The following is a 10,411-nucleotide window of genomic DNA, read 5'->3' on the forward strand; positions in this document are numbered from 1 at the left end:
AAATAACTAGCAGCTCCGTAGAAGCACAACTACTTTTCATCTGACCAACGGGGCTAATGGTGACTCCCAGGCGTTGATTGCGATTGCATTTGACTCATTGCTAGCTGCACTTGCCTCTTGATCTCCTCCTGCATTCTTGCCTCAAGAGATTTTTCTCGTTCACGTGATTCAAGCAATGCTTGTCATGACTCGTCAACAAATTGCTCCAATGCACGGATTCGTTCTGCCTTCCTCATCCTTCTTTCTTTGGCGGCTTCTGTAGGTATCCTTGTCTGCTGAGAATGCGTGTAGCCACGGAACCGCCCCATAGCCTCTTGTTCGACCACCGTGTTCGGGATTCTCTAGTGCATATGTTAATTCATCCTTCTCTCTGTTGGGCTTGAAAACACCACTATCAGCTTCTTCCCTAGCACGAGCTAGTCTCTGTGTTGCTCTCTCAATTTTTTGGCCGAAAATTAGCTTGCCAGTGTCTAGGTCTAGGCTTCCCCCATGAGCGTAGAACCAATTCTTCGCGCGTTGAGGCCAGTTCTTCTCTATTGTTTCAGGTATGATTCCCTTGGCAGTAATCTCTGCTTCTAGGTTCTGCCACTTGGGAATAGCACTCTTATAACCACCTGATCCCATGCGATGATGGTATTGCTTCTGTCGGGCATTCTGCCGATTCCTCATCACACGTTCCTCACTGTCTTGGGATGTCTTGTATTCTATGAATGCATCCCAATGGGACTCCAACTTGACAAACGCCTTAGCATTGAAATTCGGCGTAGCATTCTTCAAGATAAACTTTTTATACAATGTCTTCTTCCAACTCTGGAACAATGTTGCCATCTTCTTCATTGTCCAATCCCTCACTAGCTCCTTCAAAGCATCATCTGCTTGTAATGTGAAATGTTGAGTGATATCACTCCAAGCTAGGTTCTTGTCACGATCAGATACAAAACTAACATTAGGAGTGGATATCTTCTGCTTCCATTCACGAGCACTAACTGGGATCCTATCCCTTACAACGAACCCACATTGATTGACATATGTCTGAGCATGTGGTCCCAATGGTTTGCCGGTGTCGGTGTCGAATTCTGAATATTATGAAACGGCCCTCTAATGGCTTTTTTGGCCCTCGGACTTTCCTACTTTTGTCGGTGGTTGATGTAGATCCAGAGACCGGCTACATGAGTACAAACACAACGATTAACAACAAATATACGTACGCATGCATCTATAAGAGATGATAGATAATCGAATATACCTCGCCAGTATTTTCTTGCGCGACAATTTGTTGATCTTCAACCACCGGCATATTCAGGATATCCTCATAATCAGCAAAGTACTGACTCGTGTCATCTACATCCACATTGGTGCCGGCGTTGATAATATCCGCCATTATGTCATCACTCAAGTTATCATTCGGAGCAGCCATTTGTATCTTCAAGATAACACATAGATAGAATTACTATGGTACATAATATAAGTACATGTGATAACATATATAGAATTACTAAATCCAATTAAATATAATAACACATAATATTTCATCAACATGGAAATAAGTACATGTATATATATACACATATAGAATGATACAATATATTTTCTCTCTCTCTCAACACATAGAAATAAGTGCATATGTCTATATCTCTAGATATGCATGTGATACACATAGAATGTCTCTCTAGATACAATTTTCTCTCTCTCAACACATGAAAATAAGTACATGTATATATACATATAGAAATAATTAAGTACATATGTATACATATAGAATCTATCTCTAGATATAATATATATAGAGAGATAGAATATATAATTACTAAATCCAATTAAATAAATCTAACATGAAATTAGATAAACTAGTAAGATAATACATTTTAATCTAACATATATCAAAAACTATAATAAAAAACTATCTAAAAAAACTATCTAAATAAAATACTAATTAAATTTTAATACATTTAAATCTAATATATCAAAAACTATCTAAAAATAACTAAAAAACTAACAATAAACTACATGTACTTATTTTAATCTAACATACAGCCGAGACTTTGTAAAAAAAAATCTAAAAAAAAAGCCGATCGAGAGCAGCAGATCATATCGAGTTCGATCGACGGAGGCCGTACGGCGTGGGCGCGCGGGAAGCGTCGGCGACGGATGGTGGGGTCGGGTGCGGCGGCGGAGACGGGATGCGGCGATGCAGGCCTGGAGAATGGCGCGGCCGGGCGGGGGTAGACGACGACTGGCGGCGCGGCAGAGACGAGCTCGACGACGGCGGATGGCGCGGCCAGGCGGGCGGCTGAGCGACGGAGGCGAGATCGAAGATGAACAGAACAGACGTTCGATATATATAGCCTGCGACCCTTTAGTCCCGGCTGGTAACACCAGCCGGGACTACAGGGCATTTAGTCCCGGCTGGTAATACCAACCGGGACTAAAGGTCCAACCCTTTAGTCCCGGTTGGTCTTACCAGCCGGGACTAAATGTCCTTTAGTCCCGGCTCGTGTTGCCAGCCGGGACTAAAGGTATTTTTTGGCGGGCACCGAAATTGCCGCCCACCCTTTAGTCCCGGTTCTTGGTCTGGGCCGGGACTGAAGCCCTGAAAAATTTGCCAACCCGCCAGCGTAATTGGAAAGGCCTGGGATTTTGTTTTTGTTTAATACTAGGTTAATCAATTAATTCCATAGCAACTTCAATACTTTGCAATATTTATTTTAAAAAATACTATTGATTAACTAATTATTTATTGTAAATAGGAAAATTTTGTAACCTAAAGTTTTTAATTTCTTTTATGAATATAGAATATAAATGTTACTAATACTAAGTATTTTGTTAATGCAAAAATATATTTCTAACTTAAAATTAATAAAACTAATATTATTCGATAGGAAATTTATTATCACATTATTGTAACGTCAATGTTTCAATTTTTTCTCGGTTTTTGACCAAAATTGACAGGAATTTTTTGTTGAACCTATAAAAATAGAGAAAATGTAGTATTTTGTGTTCTACAGCTTTCTCAAATGAAAAAATGGCCTATATAAGGATTGTATATATTGATGAGCTTAACAAACTCGGTATTCAAAACTTTTCAATTTGAGACAATCTAGGGTCCCGAAAACTAGTTTGTAGGCATCGAAATTTAAAAATCATAAATTTGAACCGTCCAAACTTTCTCAAATGGAAAGTTGATCAAAACAACAATTGTAGATCTTTTTGAGTTTAACAAACTTGGTATTCAAAACTTTTCAATTTGAAGTCATTTAGAGTTTATAATACTAGAGTCAAAGTGTTGTTTTTTTATTTGACCAAATTTGACTTGGTCAAACTTGCTCAAATGAGACACTAAATGACCTCAGATGAAAAAACTCTGAATACCAAGTTTGATCATCTCAGAAAGATCTACAATTGTTACATAGCTCATTTTCCCATTTGAGAAATTTTTATCAAACACTAGTCACAACTTCTTGAATCTCATATATACTTTCTAAAACTATGTCACACACTTGTGAAATTTGAACTACATTTTGTTCAAGCTTTCTCAAATGAAAAATGGCCTATATAAGGATTGTATATATTGATGAGCTTAACAAACTCATTATTCAAAACTTTTCAATTTGAGACAATCTAGGGTCCCGAAAACTAGTTTGTAGGCGTCGAAATTTAAAAATCACAAATTTGAACCGTACAAACTTTCTCAAATGGAAAGTTGACCAAAACAACAATTGTAGATCTTTTTGAGTTTAACAAACTTGGTATTCAAAACTTTTCAATTTGAAGTCATTTAGAGTTCATAATACTAGAGTCAAAGTCATAACATATTACATAATATCCGTCTCTAAAACATAATATATTAAACATGCATCGTTGTATCATGCGGGCACAACAGTGAATTTCTTCTTGACGTATGACCCTTGGTTATGATCTTGTCGTAACCATGGAGTGTCTTCATCATTTAACATGATGCTTGGATCTTTCTTCACTATGAAGGGTGGAATTCGGACATTTCTTTCGTAATCTTCTGACATGTCTGACTTGTCTTCAATTCCCACTATATTTATTTTCCCAGAAAGAATTATGTGGCGCTTTGGCTCATTGATCATTGAGTTGATGTCTTCGTTTTTTCCTCTCTTTGATTTTGTAGACATGTCTTTCACATAGAACACCTGACTCACATCGGCAGCAAGGACGAATGGTTCCTCTTTGTACCCAATATTGTTGAGGTCCACTGTTGTCATTCCATACTCTTTGTCGACTGTTACCCCTCCTCCGGTCAGCTTCACCCATTGGCACCGGAACAAAGGGACTTTAAAATTAGGTGCGTAGTCTAGTTCTCATATCTCTTCTATGCGGCCATAATATGTTTGTATATTCCCATTTGGATCTGTTCCATCTATGCGAACACCACTATTTTGATTGGTGCTCCTTTTATCTTGGGCAACTGTGTAAAATGTATTCCTATTTATCTCGTACCCTTGGTACGTGAGGATATGCCACGATGGCTGCCTAGCCAACAAATACAGTTGCTCATCAATATTGTCATCGCCTTGACATTCTTTTCGCAACCAACCACTGAAACTTTCCATGTGCTGACGCCTAATCCAAGCTTCAGTCTTCCCTAAAATTTGGATCGTAAGAACTCCTTATGTATCTCGATGTACGGATGCACCAATGACGAGTTCTGAAGAACTGTGTAGTGTGCTTTATTGAAATAATCGTCTTCCATGCCGATATATGTTTTCTTCCCTAAAGTTCCTTTACCACTGAGTCTCCCCTCGTGTCATGATTCGGGAACACCAATCGGGGCAAGGTCAGGAATAAAGTCAACACAGAACTCAATGACCTCCTCTGTTCCATAGCCCTGGGCGATGCTTCCTTCAGGCTTAGAACGGACTTTCACATATTTCTTCAAGACTCCCATAAACCTCTCGAAGGGGAACATGTTATGTAAGAACACAGGTCCAAGAATACTAATCTCCTTCACCAAATGAACTAGGATGTGTGTCATGATATTAAAGAAGGATGGAGGGAACACCAACTCAAAGCTGACAAGACATTGAACCACTATCATTCTGTAGAGTAGCTAGTTCCACTGGATTGATTGCCTTCTGAGAAATTGCATTGAGGAATGCACATAGCTTCACGGTGGCTAGACGTACATGTGGAGGTAGAATTCCTCTTAAAGCAACTGGAAGCAATTGCGTCATAAGCACGTGGCAGTCATGGGACTTTAAGTTTAGGAATTTCTTATCTGGCACATTTATTATACCCTTTATATTGGAGGAGAATCCCGATGGGACCTTGATGCTGCTTAGACATTCGAACATGTTGTCCCTCTCTTCTTTGCTAAGCGTGTAGCTAGCAGGACTTAAGTAATGACGTCCATCATCTGTCTTCTCTGGATGAAGATTGTCTCGTTCTTTCATGCCCTACAAGTCCTGGCGTGCTTCAAGTGAATCCTTTGGCTTCCCGTACACACCCATGAATCCTAACAGGTTCACACAAAGATTCTTTGTTAGGTGCATCATGTCGATTGCGTGGCGGACCTCTAGGACTTGCCAATAGGGTAGCTCCCAAAAGATGGACTTCTTCTTCCACATGGGTGCGTGTCCCTTAGCATCTTTGGGAACAGATTCACTGCCTTGTCCCTTTCCAAATACTACTTTCACATCCTTGACCATTGCGAGTACATCTTCCCCGGTTCGGTTATGAGGCTTCTTCCGATGGTCTGGCTTACCTTTAAAATGCTTCCCTTTCTTTCTTACTTGGTGATTCAATGGAAGGAATCGACGATGGCCAAGGTACATGACCTTTCGACATCTTTTCAAATATATACTGTCAAGGTCATCAAAATAATGTGTGCATGCATTATATCCTTTGTTTGTCTGACCTGAAAGATTACTTAAAGCAGGCCAATCATTGATTGTTACGAACAACATTGCTCATAGGTCAAAGTGTTCTTGTTTGTACTCATCCCAGACACGTACACCTGGTTTGTTCCATAAAACTAGAAGTTCTTCAACTAATGGCTTCAGATAGACATCAATATCATTGCCAGGTTGCCTCGGACCTTGGATGAGGATCGGCATCATAATGAACTTCCGCTTCATACATAACCATGGAGGAAGGTTGTAGATACATAGAGTAACTGGCCAAGTGCTATGACTAGTGCTCTGCTCTCCAAAAGGATTCATACCATCTGTACTTAAGGCGAACCTTAAGTTTCTAGCCTCATTTGCAAACTCTAGAAATTCCCTGTCTATCGCTCTCCACTGGGACCCATCAGTTGGGTGTCTCAGCATATTGTCTACCTTACGGTCTTCTTTATACCACCGCAACAACTTTGCATGGTCTTTATTTCTGAACAAACGTTTTAAGCGTGGTATTATAGGAGCATACCACATAACCTTGGTAGGGATTTTCTTTCTAGGACGTTGTTCACCCTCGACGTCACCAGGATCATCGCGCCTGATCTTATACCGCGATGCTTTACATACCGGGCATTCATCCAAATTCTCGTATTCATTGCCATGGTAGAGGATGCAGTCATTAGGACATGCATGTATCTTCTGGATTTTTAATCCCATGGGCAGACAACCTTTTTTGCTTCGTACGTAGTGGTGGGCAATTCATTTGGCTTCGGAAGCATCTTCTTTATGAGGTTCAATAAATTCCCAAATGCCTTGTCGGATATACCATTCTTTGCCTTCCATTATAGCAATTCCTAGTGTTGTACCCAGCTTTTTTTGCCCCTCTTCGGCCGTCGGGTATAGCAACTTCCTATGATCCTCAAGCATGCGCTCGAACTTAACTTTCTCTTTTTCACTTTCCCATTCTTGTTGTGCATCACGAATGGCATCGCCAAGAGCATCACCGAGATCATCTTCTACCGCTACCTCTTCTTCATCTCCCCCCATTGTAGTATCATCAAAGGCACCATACTGAGCAATAATGTCATCAATGTCTAAATCTTCTCCTTCACCTTCTTCCATCATGACCCCGCTTTCTCCATGCTTAGTCCAACATATATAGTTTGACATGAAACCTGACTTAAGCAAATGTGAATGAAGACTCATTGAGCTTGAATATTCCTTTAAATTCTTACATAGGGCACATGGACAGCACATGAAACCATCCCGCTTATTTGCCTCGGCCACACCTAAGAAATAGTGCAAGCCCTCAATAAAGTCTTGGGAGCGGCGATCGACATTGTACATCCAATGGCGTGACATAATCTGTATTACACGACAAATTATGAAAACCTTGAACATAATTTAGTATTTTATTACACAACATAAATGACACACACACGGTTGATTAATTAACTAAGTCTGGCTACAACGTAAGCAATCCCAACTATCACTAAACAAACTAAAACTACAATGCACTTCAGTAACATAATTATTTCGTGATCGTACGCAACTAAAACAGACAAATCATTCTTCTGTTGAATATCAATAAGCTTCTCCTGCTGGCTCACTGCCTCATCAGCAGCAGCCGCTACCTCAAGCGCACCCAAATTCTGCACGTATGTAGCATAATCTTCCTCCCAGTACCAACCATCGCATCCATTGCCCTCCCACTGTAATTAAAGCCAAAAAATATTTAGTAAAAAATATTCAAGAAAAGCAGGTCAATTAGCCATAAAGATAAAATGCGTAAGAAACTCACATCGCGATCCGGGCACTTGTAGAAAACACGGCCCTTGTTGGGTCCCTGTCTTTTGACTCGGTACTCCATCACAATCTTCTGCTTACACTTGCCGCAGATAATGAGAGGGAGTTCTGGCCTCAGTCGTTTCGCAACCGAACAAGAGGCCGATGTTCCGGTACCAGTTGTCATCTACTTTCTATACTTATTTTTGCAAACTAGTGTAAATTTCATATTTTCTAAAATGATATATTTAAACAAAACTAGTACGGATTTCACATGTTTCAATAAATAACCACCCGTACTAGTTGACCTTGCTTACGTGATCATCTCGGCCAGCATTTCTCCACCGGACGGCACCGTACTTGGCCAAGGAAGAGCTCCGATTCTACGAGAAAGGGAACACGGTCTTCCACGACCGTTGCAGCTCTCCCTCGTAGCATCAAAGTTCCTCCTTGACGTCCGTTACCGCTCGGCAGAGAACATGTTGGCCGAGCTGGACACGGTCCGCAAGTTCAACTAGTACGGATTTTCTATAATTTTCTAACTATTTACTAAGTTTTTCATTTCATGGAAAATTTAATTCTAAAAAAAGGCATGATTTCTAAGTAGTTCATTTCATGGAAAAAATAATTCTAAGTGACCTGCTCGATATCGGCGAGCTCGCGGACGTTTAGGTTGCCGAGGATAGTAACATTTGTAGATGACATTTGTAGGTCTGAAGTTATCAAATATCCATCAAATTATAGCTCAAAAACATGTTTCAATAAATAACCATCCGTACTAGTTGACCTTGCTTACGTGATCAACTCGGCGAGCATTTCTCCATCGGACGGCACCGTACTAGGCCAAGGAAGAGCTCCGATTCTACGAGAAAGGGAACACGGTCTTCCACAACCGTTGCCGCTCTCCCTCGTAGAATCAAAGCTCCTCCTTGACGTTCGTTACCGCTCGGCAGAGAACATGCTCGCCGACTTGAACACGGTCCGCAAGTTCAACTAGTACGGATTTTCTACAATTTTCTAAGTTTACATATAAAATCATAATAAAGTCCAACATATAAAGTTACACATGCATCTATATCGCAAAATGAGATAAGCTACTGATAAAACATAAGAGGATTAAGTTTGTTACCTCCAAAATCGAAGAGCAACACCAATGGAGGGGGAGAGAGCAAGAACAACAACAAGCTGAAAAACAGAGGCAGTGAGTTTGAATGGAATGGCTCGGGCTCGGGGAGGAAGAAATGAGCTGAATTATAGGCCGGGATTATTAGTCCCGGTTAGGGGTCCAAACCGGGACTAAAGATTAATCTTTATTCCCGGGGCATCACCCAAACCGGGACTAAAAGCTTTAGTCCCGGCTGGTAATACCAGCCGGGACTAAAGGCCCCTGCCCCGCGGACGACCATTGGGCAGGGACCTTTAGTCCCGGGGGCAAAAAATGCCGAGGCTAATGCCAAATTGGGACATCGTTCTAAAGTCTGTTCTCTAGTAGTGTACCATGCTCTGATCCTATTCTGTTCAGTTATTGGTCTATGTGATTTTGGCCATCACAATTATTAAACTAGTCCCTTAAAATAACTATAAAGATGTAGAGTGTTTCACCGACTTTCCAAATTGTTAAAGGACATAATTTTTCATCGTCTAGAAATCTAGCTATGAATTATCGAGGGTTTGTACTGTTTGCTGTCTTAAAAAACACTTAACTTGCCAATTACTATGTTCACAAAAAGCTTTCAAAGAGGTAGAAGCTCTGATAAAGGTAGCCAATGTGCCATTACTATATGCATATGAAGTTAGTATTATCAATGTTTCTTTTACCAACCAATTTAAACAATATTTTAACCTTGCTATATCAGACATGGGTTGATGACACTCTTCCTGAATTGTGTGTTCAGTAAATTAACTTGCATAGTTCACATTTCATGAATGTTTTGATCTGATATTGTTCTAGAATCCCTTCTTTTGTTTTGGTATCGCGGAAGGTTGAATCACCTTTTCCTGTATTTGATGAGAATCCTTATTTACAGGACCTTGGGAGAAGAAATGCCTTGCTGAATTAATCACTTTCTGTGGATCCGCCGTCACGTCAATGTGAACTTCGTATAATAATAGATTTGATATTGCTGTTATGTGCCATGCTGACTAAGAGGATTTGATATTGCAGCAATGTGAACTTTGCATAATATAGATGCGATAAGATATTCTTGTGACTATTAGGTGCTCAATGGATTTGATATTACTGTCATGCCAACTAAGAGGATTTGGGTGGAATTAAAATTGTGTATCTTGTATTGAATAATTTAAGGAAAATAGTAATAATATTAAACAATTGGAGATTCAAAGTTCATGGAGATGTTTTCTGTCAATTCTAACCAAGTTTCTTCATGTTGTGTGAGTTTGTATTTTGCTATTGGATAGGGCCAGATGTATGTAAAGATCGTGGATCAAGATTTTTTTTTTTTGTAAATTGTTATCAGAGACACGTATAGTCAAAGTTTTGTATCAAAGTTTTGTAAATTGTTATTAGAGACACACCTATAGTCAAAGTGTGCCATTGATGTCAAGTCATCATCAAAGACACATATAGCCAAAATGCATCACTATGTCAAGTCATATATTAGAGGTGCATTTTGGCTATACACATACACGTCTCCATTAAGTGACGTGTTTTGGCTACACGTTTCTGATGACTTGACATCGGTGACCTCACTATGTGTTCACACCAGAGACGTAATATAAGTGATGCGTTTTTCAGCGTCTCTGAT

Source organism: Miscanthus floridulus, chromosome 2, assembly GCF_019320115.1.
Source record: "Miscanthus floridulus cultivar M001 chromosome 2, ASM1932011v1, whole genome shotgun sequence".
NCBI lineage: Eukaryota > Viridiplantae > Streptophyta > Magnoliopsida > Poales > Poaceae > Miscanthus > Miscanthus floridulus.